A 22,620-nucleotide genomic window follows, 5' to 3' on the forward strand; every position below is an offset into this window, starting at 1 on the left:
AGCCCCACCTTTAATCTTTTAATCCCCTCTTTTGTCATTGCTTGTTTATATTCAGAGGTTTTCTGTGAGCCTTGGAGTACTGTATAGTCACTAAGCAGCTTTACATCACTAACAGGTTAAAAACCTGCTGCCCCTCCATCAAATGTGAACAGCTTTCTAGGGTTAGGGTTATTTTTGAGGGTTAAATGAATCGTATGTCCAGTGCCGAGTGTGCGGAAAGGAGCATGGGCATGTTCCATTATTATAATTACAGAACAAGGATGTATTAAATGCAAGAACTAAATGTTTTTAAAAGCATATGCAAATATCTAGAGTAAAACTAAGTGTCTCAAGGCATTACGCTATCTGACATTATCACAATCACTTACAAATAACACGTTGAACTCTGCTTTAATAGCTTCCTACTGTTGCTTATTGCTGGCCTCCTGTTCTTTAAAAAAAAGTGCTATAGAGCACATGTATTAGTCAGAGAGAGAGAGAGGGAGAGGGAGAGGAAGTGAGAAATCTCCCCTCTATCCTCCTTTTTTCTTTTTTTTTATAGAAGTTTTTGCTACAGGGCACGTGAACTTGCCAGAGAGACAGAGAAAGACAGAGAGACAGAAAGCGAGAAATCAGCCCCTAGGAGGGATGGCCATGCCACAATCCCTTCTCCTCCATTCTCCTCTCGGGATCTTGGGCACACATGCACATGCGCCTGGCTCAAGTTTAAGCCACCAGGTCTGGGACTTGAACCATGGTCGACTACATGGGAGTTCAGCAACATAGTCATTACACTAACTGCTGGTCCCCTCTCCTTTTTTAAAAGGAGATTTCAAAGAGGGTATTTTAATGGCCAAATTCAGAGTCACTAACTATCAGACAGCCACACAACTGCCCCTTTTTGGAAGTCTGTTAAAATCTCTTATTTCTTAATAAAGAGCCCACCTCTCAATGACTCAAGATACTTAAAAAGTAACACTTCTGTAAGCCATAGCTGCCCACCTGCTAGCCCCACCTTTAATCTTTTAATCCCCTCTTTTGTCATTGCTTGTTTATATTCAGAGGTTTTCTGTGAGCCTTGGAGTACTGTATAGTCACTAAGCAGCTTTACATCACTAACAGGTTAAAAACCTGCTGCCCCTCCATCAAATGTGAACAGCTTTCTAGGGTTAGGGTTATTTTTGAGGGTTAAATGAATCGTATGTCCAGTGCCGAGTGTGCGGAAAGGAGCATGGGCATGTTCCATTATTATAATTACAGAACAAGGATGTATTAAATGCAAGAACTAAATGTTTTTAAAAGCATATGCAAATATCTAGAGTAAAACTAAGTGTCTCAAGGCATTACGCTATCTGACATTATCACAATCACTTACAAATAACACGTTGAACTCTGCTTTAATAGCTTCCTACTGTTGCTTATTGCTGGCCTCCTGTTCTTTAAAAAAAAGTGCTATAGAGCACATGTATTAGTCAGAGAGAGAGAGAGGGAGAGGGAGAGGAAGTGAGAAATCTCCCCTCTATCCTCCTTTTTTCTTTTTTTTTATAGAAGTTTTTGCTACAGGGCACGTGAACTTGCCAGAGAGACAGAGAAAGACAGAGAGACAGAAAGCGAGAAATCAGCCCCTAGGAGGGATGGCCATGCCACAATCCCTTCTCCTCCATTCTCCTCTCGGGATCTTGGGCACACATGCACATGCGCCTGGCTCAAGTTTAAGCCACCAGGTCTGGGACTTGAACCATGGTCGACTACATGGGAGTTCAGCAACATAGTCATTACACTAACTGCTGGTCCCCTCTCCTTTTTTAAAAGGAGATTTCAAAGAGGGTATTTTAATGGCCAAATTCAGAGTCACTAACTATCAGACAGCCACACAACTGCCCCTTTTTGGAAGTCTGTTAAAATCTCTTATTTCTTAATAAAGAGCCCACCTCTCAATGACTCAAGATACTTAAAAAGTAACACTTCTGTAAGCCATAGCTGCGTTCAGATAAAAATCATACCCACATCTCTAAACGTGGTGTCTGGAAAAAGCACACATTTCCTGTGACAGTGACAGTGCTAACTGGGTTTTAACTTAGTGTCTTCCACAAGAACCCTCAGAATTCAAGCTGGTGTCAGTAAAACCATTAGGTAGTGAAATATTCCATGAGCAGGACTTTAGAAGCAAATTGAGTTTAAATAGAATGGAATCCACCCATCATGTTGGTAACTAAGCTCACCTAAGTTAGTAGTGATAGTATTCTGGAAGTCAATAGTGATGAGCACATCTGAGCAAAAACGTTAAGCACCAACTTAAATCAAAGGATATCATTTGGCATGGCAGTCTTGTATGCAAACAATGCCCTGTACATGTTCATTTCTTTTTTTCTTCACTCCAATAAGATCACAAATCATATACACAACTTCACTTACAACTTTTTGAAATAAAAGGGTGTGATTTTTAGGTAGTATAAGTTACCCACAATTCCGCAGGGTGACCTTCATTTCCTGGGGTAAGGGTGTTTGGTGGGAGGCTAGAGTCTTGCGTTCATCAATCCATGAAGATATTATATATATATTTGCCTTACATTGTCACCACCAAATACAAAAGGTTGGCCTCATGAATAGCACAAAGTCATGAATACTCTTCTACAGAGGCAACAAAAGGGAAATTCAAGGCAATTCAGTCATAAGCCCTTCTAGCCCTTATGTCTCAAATGTGTTACTGTTTATAATCTCCAAGTAAAAGGAGCCTTGAACCTCACAGCATATATCCTATTGCCCCTCCTGTGTGGAGCTGCAATGGGAAGGACTCTGAACCTGGGCCTCGCCTAGCTGAGGTGTCAGCACCATTGCCCCCTGGCTTCCAGGGGAAGATGGCATAGGAGGGAAGAAGTTGTAAGGTTGGGGTTAGAGTGAGGGGAAGGGAGGACAGAGGGAGAGGAAGCCAGGGCTCATATTCTGCACTCTTTCATGAGTGTATGTATGTAAGTGTGCATGTTGGCTTGTTTGTTACAATTTTTCTCATTTATAGTCTGTTCTTTTTCTTATGGAAAAAAGCCCTTAAACCTAATCATTGTCACCATGTTCAGAATTTAGGAAAAATACTATTTCGTATTTATTTGCAGCAGCTGTTGTTAGACATGAACGACAGTAAGAAAGCTAACGTGGCTGGGGTTTTATTCTCTTGAAAATTCTTACACGAGTACCTAGGAAACAATGGTTGCTGTCCTTTCGAATCTGGAGAATGGACAGCTTTTCAAAAACTTTTTTCTAACTTTATACTTTTTTAATAAGCAAAGGTGTGCATTGCAGCACCTAACATGTCTCTGCTGGCAGAACTGTACTTCTTTTACTTATGTATTTTTTTTATTATTATCAGATGTTCATCTTACCAGGTTTAAAGCAATGATTCAGAGATTTCACTAGTTTGAAATCTAACATACTGCTCATCTATACAAGTTGTAAATACATTATCAAGTCTTTTTTTTTTTTTTTGAGAAATTTTTGCCATAGTGCAAGTGCAATCAGACAGAGAGACAGAAAGTGAGAAACCACATCTGAGGAGGGATGGTCACATCACAGCCTCTTCATTCTCCACTCTGGGCACATATGCACACATGTCCAGTGTGAGTTTCAAGTCAGCGGTCTCTTCATTCTCTGCTCTGGGCACATAGGCACACATGCCCAGTGTGAGTTTCAAGTCAGCGGGTCTGGAACTCGAACTGCGGTCAGCCACGTGGGAGTCCAGTGCCTTAGCCACTTCTCCACCTGCTAGCACCTGCAAGCCATTTTCTTTGAAAGGTAATATACACAACTTCACTTACAACTTTTTGAAATAAAAGGGTGTGATTTTTAGGTAGTATAAGTTACCCACAATTCCGCAGGGTGACCTTCATTTCCTGGGGTAAGGGTGTTTGGTGGGAGGCTAGAGTCTTGCGTTCATCAATCCATGAAGATATTATATATATATTTGCCTTACATTGTCACCACCAAATACAAAAGGTTGGCCTCATGAATAGCACAAAGTCATGAATACTCTTCTACAGAGGCAACAAAAGGGAAATTCAAGGCAATTCAGTCATAAGCCCTTCTAGCCCTTATGTCTCAAATGTGTTACTGTTTATAATCTCCAAGTAAAAGGAGCCTTGAACCTCACAGCATATATCCTATTGCCCCTCCTGTGTGGAGCTGCAATGGGAAGGACTCTGAACCTGGGCCTCGCCTAGCTGAGGTGTCAGCACCATTGCCCCCTGGCTTCCAGGGGAAGATGGCATAGGAGGGAAGAAGTTGTAAGGTTGGGGTTAGAGTGAGGGGAAGGGAGGACAGAGGGAGAGGAAGCCAGGGCTCATATTCTGCACTCTTTCATGAGTGTATGTATGTAAGTGTGCATGTTGGCTTGTTTGTTACAATTTTTCTCATTTATAGTCTGTTCTTTTTCTTATGGAAAAAAGCCCTTAAACCTAATCATTGTCACCATGTTCAGAATTTAGGAAAAATACTATTTCGTATTTATTTGCAGCAGCTGTTGTTAGACATGAACGACAGTAAGAAAGCTAACGTGGCTGGGGTTTTATTCTCTTGAAAATTCTTACACGAGTACCTAGGAAACAATGGTTGCTGTCCTTTCGAATCTGGAGAATGGACAGCTTTTCAAAAACTTTTTTCTAACTTTATACTTTTTTAATAAGCAAAGGTGTGCATTGCAGCACCTAACATGTCTCTGCTGGCAGAACTGTACTTCTTTTACTTATGTATTTTTTTTATTATTATCAGATGTTCATCTTACCAGGTTTAAAGCAATGATTCAGAGATTTCACTAGTTTGAAATCTAACATACTGCTCATCTATACAAGTTGTAAATACATTATCAAGTCTTTTTTTTTTTTTTGAGAAATTTTTGCCATAGTGCAAGTGCAATCAGACAGAGAGACAGAAAGTGAGAAACCACATCTGAGGAGGGATGGTCACATCACAGCCTCTTCATTCTCCACTCTGGGCACATATGCACACATGTCCAGTGTGAGTTTCAAGTCAGCGGTCTCTTCATTCTCTGCTCTGGGCACATAGGCACACATGCCCAGTGTGAGTTTCAAGTCAGCGGGTCTGGAACTCGAACTGCGGTCAGCCACGTGGGAGTCCAGTGCCTTAGCCACTTCTCCACCTGCTAGCACCTGCAAGCCATTTTCTTTGAAAGGTAATATCTACATTTAGCTTAACCAATGTCTTTTGGGTGAGTGAATAAATTTGTTGTATGTTTCTCGTACGTATTTCAGTTCTCTCGTATGTATTTCATGATCTCCAGAACTTTCGAAACTCTATACCATGAACATCAATTCCCCATTTTCGCCCCACTCCAGTCCCTGACTACCACCAGTTCTATTTTCTGTTTCTAAGAGTTAGGCTACTTTCGGCACCTCATATTTGTGCAATCTGACAGTATTTGTCTTTTGTCACTGTCTTATGTCATTTATCATAATGTCCTCAAGTTTCATCCATGTTTCAAGATGTCCTTTTAAAAAGCTGAATGATAATCTACTGTATGCACATTCCATTTTGTGTTTAGTCATTCGTCTGAGAGTGGACATTTGGTTTGCTTCTATATTTTTATTATCGAGAATAGTGCTGCATGAACATGGCTACACAATTGCCCCATTGAGAGTCTGCTTAGAATATATATATTCTAAAGTAAAATTGTTAGAATATGGTCATAGTATTTTTAATCTTTTGAGAAACATACACACTGTTTTCAACTGTGGCTGTGTCATCTTACATATCTACTAAGAATCAACAATGTGCAAGTGGCAATTTCATTACCCACACCCTTAAAAATATTTGTTCTCTTCTGCTTTTTGATTTTTTGGATAATTGATATCCTGACTGATACAAGGTGAAAGAAGTCTTATTATCGCTTTGATTTGCTCCATTCTAGTGATTATTGATGATGAGCACCTCTCTGTGTATGTGTTTGCCATTTAGAGGAATGTCTGTTCATGTCTTTTGCCCAGTTTTTAATCAGGTTATTTATTTTTGGTTGCTGCTGAGTTGAAGAAATTCTTTATATATTGGATAGTAAACTCAGTAGATACACAGACACATGATTGGAAAAAAATTTCTCCCATCCATTGGTATCCTTTTCAATCTGTTGATTTGGTTGTTTGCCAAAGTAGTTTAATATAGTCCCAATTATCTATTTTTGCTTTTGTTTTCTGTGCTTTTGGTGTCATCTACCAAAAAAAAAAAATCATTGACCAATTCAAAATCATGAAATTGTTCGACTATATTAGCTTTTAGGAGTTTTATTCATTATATTTAGATCTTTAAACAAATTTTGAGTGAATTTTTATATGTTGTAGAAGGTAAGGGTCCAATTCTATCTTTTTGAAATGTGTATATCCATTTTTTTCCAGGATAATTTATTAAAAAGATTATTTTTTTCCTCATTAAAGGGCCTTGGCACCCTTGTTAAAGATTATTTGATCATATTCATAAATATCTAATTATGGGCTTTCTATTCTGTTTCACTAATCTTTAATTTCAGTCCCACAGTTTTGAGTGCTAAAGATTTGCAATATGTTTTAAAAGCATGAAGTGTGAGACTTCAAAATTAGTTCTTTTCCTTTTTTTTAAAGAGAATTTACTATAGGGTGCATGCACTTGCAAGAGAGAAAGAGAGAGAGATAGAGAGACAGAAAGTAAGAAATCAACCCCTGGGGAGGATGGCCATGCCACAATCTTTCTCCTGCATTCTCCTCTCAGGATCTTGGGTACATACATACATACACCTGGAGTGAGTTTTAAGTCACCAGGTCCGGGACTCAAACTGTGGTCAACTACATGGGAGTCCAGTGATGAAACCATTATGCAATCTGCATAAATTAGTTCTTAAAAAAATGATCGTTTAGTGGGACCAGTAGATGGTATAAGGGTTATGTTACTGGACTCCCACATAGTTGACCATAGTCTGAGTCCCAGATCCAGTGACTTAAAATGCATATTGGGTGCATGTGCGTGCGTGCCCAAAATCCCAAGAGGAGAATGGAAGAGAATGGATTATGGCATGGCCATTCTCCCGGTGGGGTGATTTTTCATTTTCTGTCTCTCTGTCTCTCTCTGTCTCTCTGGTGAGCACATGTACCCTATAGAAAAATTTCTCTCAAAAACAGAAACAAACAAACAAACAAAAAAATTATTGTTTAGGCTATTTGAAGTGTCTTGAAATGCCATATAAATTTTAGAATTTTTATTATATTTCTGCTAAAAAAAAAGCCTTTGCAATTTTGATATTATATGGAATCTGTAGATCACTTTGGATAATATGGACATTTTAACAATATTAAATGTTCATCTATAAACAGAGGATGCCTGTTTATGTGTATGTGTGCACATGTGTGTGTCTCTAAATTTCTTTCAGCAATATTTTGTAGTTTTCAACAAACAAGTCATTTGTCTTTTAAAATTTATTTATATTTTATTTATCTGAATGTGTTTAATTTATTTTAAATTTATTTGTATTTTATTTATTTAAGATTAAATCATTCTTTTGATTTTATTATAAATGGTTTTGATTCTTTATTTTGTTTGTTTTCAGATTTTTGTCATAGGGTACATCCACTCACCAGAGAGAGACAGACAGAAACAAAGAGAGGGAAAATGAAAAATTACCCCTCTCCCCCTCCCCAGTGGACATGGTCACACTGTCATTCCCTCTCCTCCATTTTCCTCTCAGGATATTGGGCATGTATGCACTTGCACCTAGGATGTGTTTTCAAGCTGCTGGGTCCAGGACTCGAATCAGAGTCAGCCATGTGGAATCCAATACCTTAATAACTATGCCACGTACTGGCTGGCCTCTGATTTTTTTTTCTTAGTTTCCTTTTTATATTATTCATTGTTAGTGTATAGAAATAGAACTAATTTCTGTGTTGATTTCGTATTCAGTAAATTTGCTAAACTGTTATTAGTTCTTCTAGTTTTGTGAGTCTGTGTGTGTGTATGTGGGTGTGAAAATATTTAGGGTATTCTGCATATAAATCATGTTATTTGTGAATAAAAGTAATTTTACTTCTTTTCCAGTTTGGATGCCTTTCATTTCTTTTTCATGCCTAATTGTTTTGCCTAACTCCATACCTGGCACTTCCAGTGCTAGGTTAAATAAACATGGTTACTGAGCATTTTTACCTTGATCTGGATTGTACAGAAAAATCCCTCAGCGTTTCTCTATTGAATGTGATGTTTACTGCGGCTTTTCAGATAACGCCTGTATTTTGTTAAGGTAGAGTCCTTGTATTTCTAATTTGTTGTTTGTTTTTTTCATAAATGAATGTCAAACTTTGTCATTTTTTTGGATCGGTTTGAGGTGATTACGTGGTTTCATCATTTGTCCTGTTAATGTGCATTGCCTTCATTGGTTTTCATATGTTGAACTGTACTTGAATTGTAGGAATAATCCTACTTGGTCCTGGTATATCATCCTTTTCACATGTTGTTGAATTTGGTTGCTAGTATTTTGAGAGTTTCTTCGCATCAATATTCACAGAAATTTGTCTCTAGTTTTATTTTCTTGCAATATCTTTATATGGCTTTGGCATCAGGATAATTCTGTCCTGTTAGTATTCCTTTGGAAACGTTCCTTTTTTTTTTTGGAATTTGAGAAGTATTGAATTGTTATCTAAATGTCTAGAAAAATCATCCAGCAAAGCTCTATATTGTTTTTTTAAATTTGTTTTGATGTTTTTGATTATTCAACCATCTTACAAGGTAGAGCCTATTCAGAGTTTTGATGTTTTTGATTATTCAACCATCTTAAAAAATAGAGCCTATTCAGATTTTTTTTTTTAATTTCCTTATGACTCAATCTGAGTGGATTGGACATTCCTAAGAATTTATCATTTCTTCTGTATTTTCCATGTTGTTGGCAAATAACCATTGATAGTATTGTCTCATTTATCCATAGAATGCTAACTCAGTACTGGTGTTGAGTAATGTGTCCTAAACAAAGAAACAAACACTCTTGGGGATCGATTTAAAAAAATATATGAAAGAAAAAAAATGCCTAAGAAATTGACTCTTCAGGCAAAGCATATAGAGATTGGACACTATGGTAATATAGAGAATGACCAATAAGAAAAAATGACTAGAAAGAATAAAAACCCTGACCATATAGAAAGTATTAACTTCTATAATAAGAATGAAGAATCACTTGACAGTCTTGATGGCAGCGTTGGGTAAATCAGTCCTACCTCTGTCGGAGCTCCTGGCTGGAGCTGTGCATGATCTTCGCTTTGACTTAGTGGACTGAAGATAACTCTTCCATCAACATGAAGGGCGTACATGAAAATGCGAGTTAGCTGGCCACCCTAGCTTCTAACCTAGATATGATGTCCTCACAACATTTTAAATACATCTTACCTAGAAATGAGTTCATTTAGAATCATTACTTCATGCATTTGCTGTTGTAGTCATTTGAACTTTGCTTTTAACAGTGTTTTCTTCAGACTGACATGACTACCCCTCACTTGGTCCACTTAGTGGGTTGACATCATCTCCAAAAGGGAAAGAATGATTTTGCACGTGTTAGAAAGCTCTTTCAAACTGGTAGTGACTTCCATCTGAATCAAACTTAAATAAAACCATTATAAAACTTCACAGGCTCGGAGCTGATCTTTGATTTCAGATCCGAAGCACAGAGCTGAGTGCTTGGTCCGTTATCTTGATAGCCCCATCTGCGTACCGGCTTATTTGACCTCGTCAGAGGGTGACTGACTGATCTGTGTGCAGCATCAGTAATTACAGCTTTTGTAGACATTTCCCTCCTGCAAGAGTCTATTTAGCAAACAGCTACGAGCAGAGAGACAAGGCCACCTACTGAAACAAGCCAATATCAAATAAAAAGCACTGACTGGATCAGATACTAATTTTTGGAGAGAAGGCCAGCTTCCTTAAATTTTTGTGCAATTTTACTAGTTCCTGCATAGAAAGCTGTTACTTACATACTAGAATGAACACTTTTCCGGCACTGGTAAAGCATGAAATTATGAATAGCACATGGTTTGTGTCCTTAGGAAACATAAGAATAAATAGAGGGAAGCAGTAACAAGTTGTATAATGAGGCAGGTATAAATTTGGAAGGCCATCCTCACAGAAGAAATTAGTAAAAGACATTGGAAAGTATGCTAAGTAAGTATGCAACGAGAATACTTCAGGGCATACTTGTATGAAGATGCTGTCTATACTAGAAGCTTCCTGTATAAAAACTTGTAAGGTTGAAATATGAATACAGACCTGATCTCCCAAGCTGCAAATATTCAAGCATGAATTATCAAGACTTCAGTGTCCCAAAGGGAAGACAAAAACTACAGGTCACAAACTTACATAGGAAAGGAGAACTGGTCCTTCTCTTCACCTCCTCCTCTTCACCTCCTCCTCACCTCCTCTTCACCTCCTCCTCTTCACCTCCTCCTCTTCACCTCTTCCTCTTCACTTCCTCTTCACCTCCTCTTGTTCACCTCCTCCTCTTCACCTCCTCCTCTTCACCTCCTCTCCCCTCCTCCTCTCCACTCACCTCCTCCTCTTCACCTCCTCTCCACTCACCTCCTCCTCTTCACCTCCTCCTCTTCACCTTTTCCTCTTCACCTCTTCCTCTTCACCTCCTCTTGTTCACCTCCTCCTCTTCACCTCCTCCTCTTCACCTCCTCCTGTTGCCCAGGCCCCCACGTTGCCCTCGGCGTCCGGGTCCGGGGTCCCTGCGGTCGGGTGGCAGCTGTCCAGGTCCGTGAGCTGCGGAGCCCCTGGAGCACGTTTCTCAATAGTGGTTCAGGCTGGTCACCTCGCAGTTGAAAAGGTCTGAGCTCTGGAGGCTTTCTAACATTTTTGGTGGCTCTATTGTGCTGAGGTCTCTAATTATGTTGCCACTTCACTTTAGACGCATGAGATTCTGACCCTTTTCTGCCAATACTTGCAGGCCCCTCCCGGGGATTCTGTGGTCGCTTAGTTCAAGCGTCCTAAGTTTGTGTCACTTCGGTACGTTTGCAGCTCAGGCGAGGCCCAGGCTGACTGTGCTTGAGAACTCCAGTTCTAAAAATTCATCCCTGTGGCCTTTGATTCCGCCTTCACTACACCGACAGCTGTCCAGGACAGGCTCTTTCAGATCAGAGGGCGTCTGTCCGCTCTAAGTGAATCCGTTTGTCCATGTCCCTCTCTCACACACTGTCTCTCTCTCTGCAGAGGCTCCCGCCCCGGGGAATTCAATCGATAACCCCTCAACCCATGGCTGTGCGTTTTAGGACTTTGAAGGCTCAACCAGCTCCACCGGGTCCTCACATTTTATTTTTTACAGTTGTTTTTTTTTTTTTTTAAAGTGTTTTTTTTTTTTTTTAAAGTGTTTTTTTTTTTTTTTAAAGTGTTTTTTTTTTTTTTTGCTATAGGGCACAAATGCTAGCCAGACAAAGAGACAGAGACAGAAGGAAAGTGAGAAATCCAGGGGGGTTGGAAGATGGCCACTCTGCAACCTCTTCTCTGTTCTCCTCCTGGGATCTTGGGCACACACACACTCACGCACACAAACACGTGTACACACCCAGTGTGAGTTTCAAGTCTCTAGATGCCAAAGAAACCACAGTAGGCCATGTGGGAGTCCAGTGATTTAACCATTACTCCATCTGCTGGCCCCAAAATCTTTTAATATTGTCCATAATGTTTTTGCTTAACAGTCTTCATAAGTGTTTGTTTTCTTACTTTCTTTTTTCTTTTTTTTTTTTTAAGAGATTTTTGCCTCAGGGCATGTGTACTTGTCAGGTAAAGAGAGAGAGACAGACAGACAGTGAGAAGGAAAGTGAGAAATCACCCTCTGGGAGAGGGGGGATGACCACACTGAAATCCCTTCTCACTTCTCTTCCCAGGATCTTGAACACACGTGCACAGGCTCCCACCTTGAATTTATGCCACTGGGTCCAGGACTCAAACCATGGTAGGCCATGTGGGAATCCAGCAATGTAAACGCTATGCTATTTGCTGGTCGCATGAAGTGTTTCTTAATGCCAGCTACCATTTGACCTCTGAGTGTGTTAGGTATTTTCTTATTTTAAATTATTATTTTACTTTAGTATAAATTTTCAATTTTAATTTTACTTAGATTGAAGCCATTGTTTCTTGATTTACCTCTATACTCAGATAATATGTATTGGTTTTCTTCAAAGAAAAAATAATTGGGGGGAAAGGTTTTTGCTATAGGGTGCATGTGCTCGCCAGAAAGGCAGAGAGAGACAGAGAGACAGAAAGCGAGAAATCACCCCCCGAAGGGGGATGGCCATGATGCAATCCCTTCTCCTCCATCCTCCTCTCGGGATCTTGGGTACACACGTGCCTGGCGTGAGTTTAAGTCACCAGGTCCGGGACTCAAACCATCGTCGACTACATGGGAGTCCTGAGACACAGCCATTATGCCAACTGCTGGTCCCCTTCAAAGAAAATGTTTAAAATGAATTCATCTCTACTGTACTCTGTATTAGTTTTTATCATTGCTTTAACAAATTACCACAAATGGAGTGGTTTAAAACAAGGTAGACGAGTTAAGTTATAACTTGTAGTCCCGAAGTCCAGTTTCGAAGCTAGGTCAAGATGTCCTCCAGCCTCTAGAGGCCAGCCATGTCCTAACCTTTTCGGTTCCTGTCAGTACTCGTAGCTCATCGCCACCTTCCGGCCAGCAAGGCGTCACTCTGACTTCGGCTCTCACCGTGACAATCCATAGACTGCTGCATCTCACAAGAACCCTGGTGCTTACATTGGATTTGCCTGAATAATAGAGGAAAATTCCCCCATCTTAAAATGCATACTTTATAACTAAGTAACATTATAAGGCATGACATAAAATAGGGAAAGTTTTTTCCCTTTGGTATTGTGGAATAAATGTACCTGAAGTTGAATAAAAATTTAGTCACATATGCAAAATGTCATGCCTTGTAATGTTAATATTTATTGATTTCTAGGATTAGACCCTGAATATCTTTGGGGTCATTATTCTGTCTGCTATACTATCTTTCCTCTATTTTCTTTCCTTAATATTGTCTTTTCAGTTATTTTATATGGTTTATTTTCACATCTTTCCTGTAATCCTATTTCTCAAGTTATTCCATTTTAGGTTTTATTTAAGTAAATGCAGTGTGAATTTTGTATCTTGGTTAGTAATATTCAATTTTGAGAAAATTTTGTTTGCTGCCTCCAGAAAGATCTCATTGGTGTTACCTTTCCTAGGTCAGTTTGCTTTTGAGGTGTTGACAGAGTGAGCTGTGGCTTTTATTGTGAATGTCAGCATAGTTGGTGTTATAGTGTGGGGTCAAATTTTATTTTCCAGGAATTTCAGAGCTATTGCTGTATCTTCTGCATTTGAATATTATAGTATTGATCGAACTGTCTGCAATTTCCCATTTTAAGTAGCTTTGCAAACTTTTTCCTAGAACTTCATTACTTAACCAGGATGTAATTCATGCTGATGGCTTTATGTCCCAATTTCCCTTTAGGAAATGATATGCTCTTTCACGTTAATTTTCACGTTTCATATATTTCAGAAATTTTTTTCTCTATCTCTGAAAACGTGTAAGTTCAATTAATTCGATTTGCTGTTTCAAGAACCTAATTGTCCTTGGGCTAGTCATCTTTCCTAATGTTTATACGTATGGTCTTCCCATTACCCCTTTAATCGCTCTGACTTATCCTGTGTCTTAATTCTGCTTATATTACTTGTCGATTTGTCAGTAAATCATCATTCCCCTGCCTGTTTCTTCCCTTTCTGCCTCTTATATATTTGCTAATTCAGTAATACTGATTTTATGTTTGCTTTATTTTAATCTTTACTGTTTGTTTTCCTTTTCATCTCCTTCCGTTCTTTTGTGATTTTACCTTTACGATACTGATGTATTATGCTTATTTTCTATGAAACTTTTAACTGTAAATTGTCCATTTATTTTCTTTTAAAATAGAGTGGATGATATTTTCCACCAAGTTCATTTTTATCCTGGACGATTTAGCCCACTTTTGCCTGTGTGTACATTATTGTTGGTGTAGTATACGTGTTTTCATTCTCCCTTTCAGACTTATTTGTAATTTTTTCTCAAAGCTGCAGCAAGTGCCAGCCTGTGGTCTGGTGGTTTAGGTGGCAAATCCCATAAGGCCAACCACGTGGTGTGAGTCATAAATGGCTGCTTGAAATACATGCCGGGTGTATGCGAGTGCATTCCCAAAATCCAGAAAAGAGGGGAAATGGAGGGCGAGGGACTGTAGCATAACCCTGCGTCATCCATAAGGGATGCTTTCTCTTCTCTTTTTCCTCTCTGTCTCTCTCCCATGCCCTTTGGCAAAAAAAAAAAAAAAAATGCAACTGGCCTCCCTGGGGTGGCCTTTTGTTTGCAAGGCAGGGCATTGCCAATGGTAGGTGGAATGGGCATCGGGTGGGACAAAGCACGAACCTGGTCACAAAATTTGAATCTTATGTTGTTTTCAACGTCCTGTAACTCAAATCACTTTATAGAAGTGTGTCCTAACCTGTGTCGTAGTTGTCTTCAGGCTCCAGGTAGCAGCTATGAATTTGGGGCAGAACCTTAGAATCGTGGCCGTATCAGGGAGGAGGTGCCTGAGCAGTTTTAACTTCTCTTCTCTTTTTCCTCTCTGTCTCTCCCCCATGCCCTTTGGCAAAAAAAAAAAAAAAATGCAACTGGCCTCCCTGGTGTGGCCTTTATATTTGAAGGCAGGGCATTGCCAATGGTAGGTGGAATGGGCATCGGGTGGGACAAAGCACGAACCTGGTCACAAAATTTGAATCTTATGTTGTTTTCAACGTCCTGTAACTCAAATCACTTTATAGAAGTGTGTCCTAACCTGTGTCGTAGTTGTCTTCAGGCTCCAGGTAGCAGCTATGAATTTGGGGCAGAACCTTAGAATCGTGGCCGTATCAGGGAGGAGGTGCCTGAGCAGTTTTAACCGTGTCTCACTGTGTCCCCACTCTCAAGCCGTCCCCTCCCTCTGGAAGCATGACATCAGCACAAGGGGCTGAGGAGACTGTCAAGGTGACTTGCATCTCAGTATTGAGGCCAGAGTAGGCCGAGGACAGTTTTTCATGTTCTCATACTTACAACTACCCCAGATACCATTCTTGCTCTCTGTTCTTATGTTTAAATAAATTCTTGTTTATGCATGGGATCTTACCATCAGAAAAATGAAATGTTTGACATGTGTCTGTTTTTTCTCTCTGCTCCACTCCCCGTACATATTTTTTCTCTCTCTCTCTCTGCTTTACTCCCTGCAAGAAAGTCAAATTCCTAAAGGTCCGCCATTTTTTGTTTATCAGTGGTGTCTGGCAGTTAGTCCTCTTTAAGCTGCCTCCACACTTTCTCAGTATGGTCTTTCCGAACATGGTGTTTTAGCTGGAATGTTCCAAGATACTGTTGGGGCTGTTCGGAATCATGTGAAATTCAACCAAGAAATGGCTTACAGAATATCTAAAACACCCTCTTTCTCTGGACACTATCTTTTGGAGTGATGATCTTTGATTTATTTGTGTTTTTTTTATTTGTTGTTTTTGCTTTTTTGATTTCATATTTGCATTTTTATTCATTCATATATATATGTTATATATATAGTACATATGTCTCTATGTGTGTGTGTATGTATATACATATATATACATAAAATACAGAGCATTTGTATTATTATGCTTAGAGACAATGAACTCTTGAGGTTAGACATAATTCTGTCATCTTTGTAGATTTGTATTTAGACTTATTTTATTTTTCTAAGGTCATTTTCGTTATATTTCATTATATTGCTATTTGTTCCTTTGGATCATTTTCATCAAGTAATTGATTCAAAGATACATTGATGAACATGACCTCATGGCCAAGACAATCCTAACTGTGACTGACTTTGGCACAGGGGTGATGATGGGCAGCAGACAAATGAGATCGGCTTCGAAATCGTGGGCCTGCTTCAGTTAAGTGTGACTTGGGTTTGGGAAACAGTTCTCTGCACTTACAATTGATTTTCTGAAACGTACCCTTCCATCTTGGAAGAAAGTCAAAGTATTTGGAGCCTCAGTATCAGTTCAGAAATACTTTTTGATGGGATGTGTCATAATGTGCCTTCCCAAGCCAATTGTGAGTTACATATCAAACTTCCCCAAATTTGCCAACTTTTCCCTTAATTCCTCAGTGTTAACCTTGGACTCATTTCTCTCCGATGAAACACTGGATTCACGGTTTGCAACCTTTCTTGACCATGTGAATTGCCTGGGATTATCTCCCTGCCCCTTGAGCTTCAATTGCTAGAGGACCTATGTGCTTGCCAGAGAGGAAGTGAGAGAAAGCAGCCCTCAGGGGAGGAATCATGCTGCAGTGTTTTCTCCTCCATTCCTCCTTCCCAGCAGCACTTGGGGCATGCACATGTACCTGGCATGCTTTTTGAGCCACTGGCGCTGGAATTCGAGCTGGAGTTATCACTTGGAATTCAACTCCCTGAACCATTGTGCTGTGGGGACCAGCTCCAAAAACAATTGTCTGGGAATTTTTAAAAACAATAACTTTCCAGGTCTTCTCCCAGATATTGCTTTCAATTTACCTGGGCTGGGGCCCTGATAATAGTATGTTTTAAAAACTCCTGGAAGGGGGACCTGCAGTTAGCGTAATGGCTATGTCGCTGAACTCCTATGTAGTCAATCGTGGTTCGTGTCCCAGACCCGGTGGCTTAAACTCACGCTGGGCGCGTGTGCGTGTGTGCCCAAGATCCCGAGAGGAGACTGGAGGAGAAGGGATTGTGGTGTGGCCATCCTCCCTAGGGGATGATTTCTCGCTTTCTGTCTCTCTGTCTCTCTGTCTGTCTGGCGAGCGCACACACTCTATAGCAAAAACGTCTCCAAAAAAAAAAAAAAAACCTCCTGGAAGGAGTCTTACTTCGATACTTCGAACCCTAACATTTGGTGCCAAAACCCAGTAGACTCACTGGAGGCAGTGGACCTTTGCTAGGCCTCTGCGGCACCCCACATGGACCTCTCGTCTGGTTTCTGTAGGACCTCTGCTCCTGAAAATGCTACACGGCTTCATTGGAGACACCATCCGACAATTGGCTCCAAAGCAGGCTGCAAACGTCTTGCTGCTGCAGAGGCTACAATATTCACGCCTGCCTCCAGAGGACCCACATTCCTCCCTGCCACCCTAAAGCACAGTGCCCCTTCTCAGCCTGAAGCAGCTCCAGAAGACTGATGGTTGCCCATAATCCCTCGTCCCACCTCATCCCATCTTTTTAAATCAAAGATAAAGGTTGGAAATGTTAGATTGTGTCCTCAATAGCCTTTAGGTCATTTCCTATATAAGGAGATGGTTGCAGCAATCTTTGGCCAGAATCCTCCAGCCAGAGCCCTCCTTTCCTGGCACCTGACACCCAGAGATGGACTGATAAGGTCACAGTGGCAAGTAGGCCAATCAGAGTACCCACCTTTCTTGCAATGGTACCCCTCCACCTCTCAGATAAATACATCATGTCTCCTTGGAAGGGTGGGCTGAAGCACCTCCGGCTTCAACCCCTGGATGTTCTTTCTCTTAATAAACTTTCCTTTTTCTCTTGAAAACAAAATAAAACAAAACAAAAACTCCTGGAGGTATTAACTGTGCAACCAGAGTTGAGAAACATTTTAATAGAAAATCAATTAGGAGGATACGCATTTTCAGAAGCGCAGGTAAGGGAATATTAACTTAACCTTACTAGAATTCAGGATAAATGAAAGTAAATTATTTCCTTTTCACCTGGGGCCACAGGAGAAATTATTTTGACTTGAACTATTGTACGAGGTACTTATTGAATAAGTGTACTTTTCTTCTAGGGAATAAAAGCAAACCTTCCATTGAGATATGGGTGGAAATATTAAAATATTATTTTTTACAGTCAGCTGTATTCGAGATAATTTACTTCATCAGATTTGTCATAAGATTAATTTCTTCATTTACTGTTGAAGCAAAAGCTTGCCTTTAGGATTACGTGAAACTTGCTATTGCTATGGAGAAAAAGGATTCAGTGCTGGTGCATATTGAAAATTCCACATTAAAAAAAATGAAAACAAAAGACATATAAAGTTGTGCTCAGAATTGCCCAGGTGCATGGGCCTAAGGAAATGTCTATAGTCTGTTTACTGGGTTATTAGATTATTTATCTTCAGCATGCTTTATACATTCAGGTTTTTTTTTTTTAAAGCTAATCTTATCAATAAATTAAGCACTTAACTTTACCTTGCTAAGAACCCAACTTTAATAAATATGCTGGCTGAATCTTCAATTCAGCTGAAACCTAGGTAGATGGCTTCATCTTTTAGGAAATAGTCTAGTCTTTTTTTTGTTTTTGCCATAGAACGTGTACACTCACTGGAGTGAGACAGAGACAGTGAGAAGGAAAGTGAGAACCTCCACACCCCCACAGGGGATGGTCATGCCACAATCCCTCCCCCTCCATGCTCCTCCTGAAATTTTGGGCACAGGCACACACGTATCTGGTGTGATTTTCAAGCCACCAGGTCTGGTATCGAACTGCAGTCGGCCATGTGGGTGTCCAGTGCCTTAACCACTATGCCACCTGCTGGCTCCAATACTCCAGGCCTTATTAGACACCATCAGATCAGTGATTCCCAAAATGTAAGAAGGAGGGAAACGTCCCTGTTAACGAGAGCAGTGTTCAGCCTAACGGAGACAACTGCCCTGCTGGCATCATGCAGCCGCAGGAGAGGCCTGCCACACAGTCTGTTCTAAAGTTGGTGGGTACTACGCAGGAGAAATCGCAAACTATGCTTCTGGAATCAAGTGATTCTGCAACGTAGGCACTGAGTGCTGGGGAAGGAAGGGGAAACAAGGAAGGGAGAGAGAGGGATAAAGGAAGAAAGAGAAATCATTTCATTTATCAAGCATTTCTCTCTAATTGTCAAATAACACATGAACTCATTAGTGAATGACAGAGACAAAGAGAAGAAAGCACTTCCCTACGGAGTGTGGTCATGCCACAATCCCTTTTTCCTTATTTCTCCATACTGTCAAAATCTGGGGCATTCTTTTCTTTTTTTCTTTTTCTTTTTCTTTCTTTTTTTTTTTTTTTTCCTTTGCCATCAAGCACATGTGCTTGCCAGAAAGAGAGAGCGACAAAGAGAGGGGAAGTGAGAAATCACCCCCTGAGGAGACAGCTATGCTGAAATCTCTTCTTCTTGGGATGTTGAGCATAAGCGTACATGCCTCAAACATGATTTTCAAGCCTCTGGTTCCAGGACTTGAACCATAGTCAGCCGTGTAGGAGTCCAGTGCTTTAACCACTATACTATGTATACCATGTGTTGATCCCCTAGTGCGTTTTCATACTACCAGGACCAGGATTAGGACCACAGCTGGCCACGTGGGATCTGGCTTCCTTAGCTAAGTAGGCTTTGGGGCCAACCTTATCGAACCTTTCTTAAAGTGATATTTGTAATTCATGGTGCTCCCTGAATTATTAGGATTTATAAAAAAAAGTTTTACAGATACACTTAGTTCCAAGAAATTAGAAAATTTGTGTTTAGTGCAATTTGTTTCCCACATTAAAAAAATTGTACTTTTAAAAGAACTGTACAATATTATATGATGTGTCATTCATTGCTCCCATACAATCAAATAATTTAAAAGTGTGAATGCTTCCCACACTATCAGATCTCTACGTTAGGATCCCTTTGGCAAATATGTTATTGATTGATTACACTTTTAGGGTAGATAGGAACCCTTAGTCCCAATCAATAATGTTTGTCTTAAGAGAACAAAAAGAAATTGAAATAGAAAATTAGGTTGTTTCTTTGCACACATTTTTTATGCAATCAGATTTCACAACATGTTCAGACTGGAATGAGGTTTGCAAGTTGAAGTAGCCAAGATTGAATAAGATCAATCTTGGGTTGCATATTGGTGAGTCTCTTCCAAGAAATGATCTCCGTCTTAGTTTTGTAGAACTAATGTAGAAATATCACGTTTCTTTTGTATTACTTTTCTTCACGCATCATTCATTCACCTAACACTGTATCTGGGTCTGGCCCCAGCCAGACTGAAGCCATGAGCTAAAAAAGCACCTGTAATGTGGAGAATATGGAATAAAGAGGGAACTAGACATGAATCAGATAGCCAGCTACTAATCTGAAACTCTGATCATGCTGTGAGAGAGACTCTCAGGTCTTACATATTTGGGGGACCTCGTCTAGGGTGGAGGCGTGGGCAAACTTGTATAAAGGGCTCATAGAGGAGTTAAGATCTGAGGATGGAAGACACATTCGTTTGATGAGTAGCATGAGAGGCGCATACATGGCGTGTGATAAACCCTTGGGGAGATGGCAGTGTCATGGGGAATTAAAAACACTGACATGAAGCAGGAAGGGACAGAGAGGGGAAGGAAGTGCTGGGCACTCGGAGAGAGTTAGGAGAGTCTGTAAATGTCAGACTGAAAGGTTTTATTTATGCGACATGATTGAAATGAAATCAGAGAGTGACAGTTTGTGGTCAGCAATTGCCTAAATTTAATTGAATAATTGCATTCCTTAAACAGTTTTGACTGACTATTGTTGAAAAATAGTCTCACTTTTTGTGTGTATTTCACCACCAAGTGGCAGTATACCAAAGCCTTACACATGTAGAACGGTAAGATTTAACTGTAGATATGTATAAGGACACCTTTGTCTTTAAAAATTCCAGCATACATCTATCTATGCAGTAGAGCTAAATCAATACTGAATGTATTTTCATAAAAACCCTAGAAAAATGGTTTAAGATGTAAATTTGAAAATTTCATGACATCCTTTCTATTATCGTCATAAACATTCTAATGTACCTTTAAAACCTATATTGATTTCAAAATTGTATGATTTATCTTGTTTCTAGTAGTTTGAAAATGAAAGTTCTATTGGTTTTCCATATAGTTGTCATCAATTTCTCCCTGCACCTGCCTCGAAATACTAAAACTGAAAAAAAAAAATCTATCTTCTATTGATACACAGCATAGGTAATTTTTAACCTCTAGGATAAACCATTTTTCTAACAATGATTGAAACTGCTGAAGAAAAACTAATGTTTGGGAATTAAAATATGCCAGGTCTCAGTACATGGTAGGATTGCGAAAGCAAATTCTTCAGGACTTTTTTTTTTTTTCTTTATTTAAATAGTGTTTTTCTATACTGTTCACTGAGTTATGTATTCTCATGCTAAAGGTAATTTTGGACTGGACTCTCTAAATCTTGGACATGTTCATAAAGAACTCTGAACACATATTCAGTAGGTGCTTTCTTTCAGTCTATTTCGGTTTTAGGAGTTGGAGAAGTGCATCCTGGTTGCTGCCTTCAGTTAAGTTGCAATCTACCTAGGAAAGCACACTTAGAGCAGCGTCCCCAAAGTTCTTGGCACCAGGGATGAGCCACAGGAACAAACCCTCACTGGAGGTGGGTGGATGAGAGCAATTGGTCCCGGGATGACCAACATCCATCATGTACCCCAGTTCTACCTCATTACAACATACAATGGACCCACAACAATAGGCTTCCTGCTCCATGAGACTCCAACACCGTGGGTAATTCCACAGGCAGAGCCCCGGCAGCAATGTGAGTGATGTGGGCCGTGAGGAGCGGCTGGAAACACAGACGGAGTCTCCCATGCTGACTTGCCACCACCCCCTGCTGTGTGGCCCTGCAGACAGGCAAGGCCTGGCCAGCCACAGACCACACACTGGCACCAGCAGGCGGCCCAAAGGTTGGGGATGCCTGACCTGTAGGTTTTTAGAATTCGAGGAAACTGACAGTCAGTAGAAATGGAGCTGCCAACATGACGGGAAGGCCTGGGTGGGAGCAGGCCAGGCTATTAAGGAGCACCAACAGGCTTGTTTACAATTGAGAAAGGTCTGGAGAATTGGGTAGGAGTTTGCAGACTCTGAGGAAGGGTAAGAACATACCGAAAATGTGAGTGAAGTCCTGGGGTATAGAGCTGAGAATCAGAGAATGCACGAGGATAGATAAAAGCAGTGAAAACACTGACCTAGCAACCAAGATGCATAATGTATATGGTTATGTGTTTGAATTGACTAATGAGCACTGAATTCATGCTGGGAAAACCATCCTCTATTGTACATTGGAAAGATGTGCAGTGATTAAATATCAATAATAATTAAATGTTAAAAGCATGATATGAAATAAGTTTGGGTAAAAGCAGGGTCAGTTATGAGAAAGCAGCAAGGCAACCAGGGTGGGAGGGGTCTGCAGTTTGAAACTGTGAATGTTAGCAATTCTTGGACAAGGCTGACCGGAAACAAGGGGAGGGAGAGAGTCAGTTTGATAAATGAAGTTGGTGTTGACTTGCAAAGGACGTAGCATATACCAAGGCTGGAGAGAGAGAACGGGGAAGAGAGGGATTGTACAGAGGCCTACTGTGTACTTCGGCATACTCACCATTGGGCTTCTTGTAGTATTTAAGAACTGGGACTCTAAAATTAGACCACCTGAGGGACCGGCAGTTACATAATGGCTATATCGCTGGACTCCCATGTCGTCGACTGCAGTTTGAGTCCTGGAACCAGTGGCTTAAACTCACACTGGGTGCGTGTTGTGTGTGTCCAAGATACTGAGAGGAAAAAAAAATTAGC

The sequence above is a fragment of the Tupaia chinensis genome, unplaced genomic scaffold (assembly GCF_000334495.1).
Source record: "Tupaia chinensis unplaced genomic scaffold, TupChi_1.0 Scaffold000364_1, whole genome shotgun sequence".
Lineage (NCBI taxonomy): Eukaryota > Metazoa > Chordata > Mammalia > Scandentia > Tupaiidae > Tupaia > Tupaia belangeri.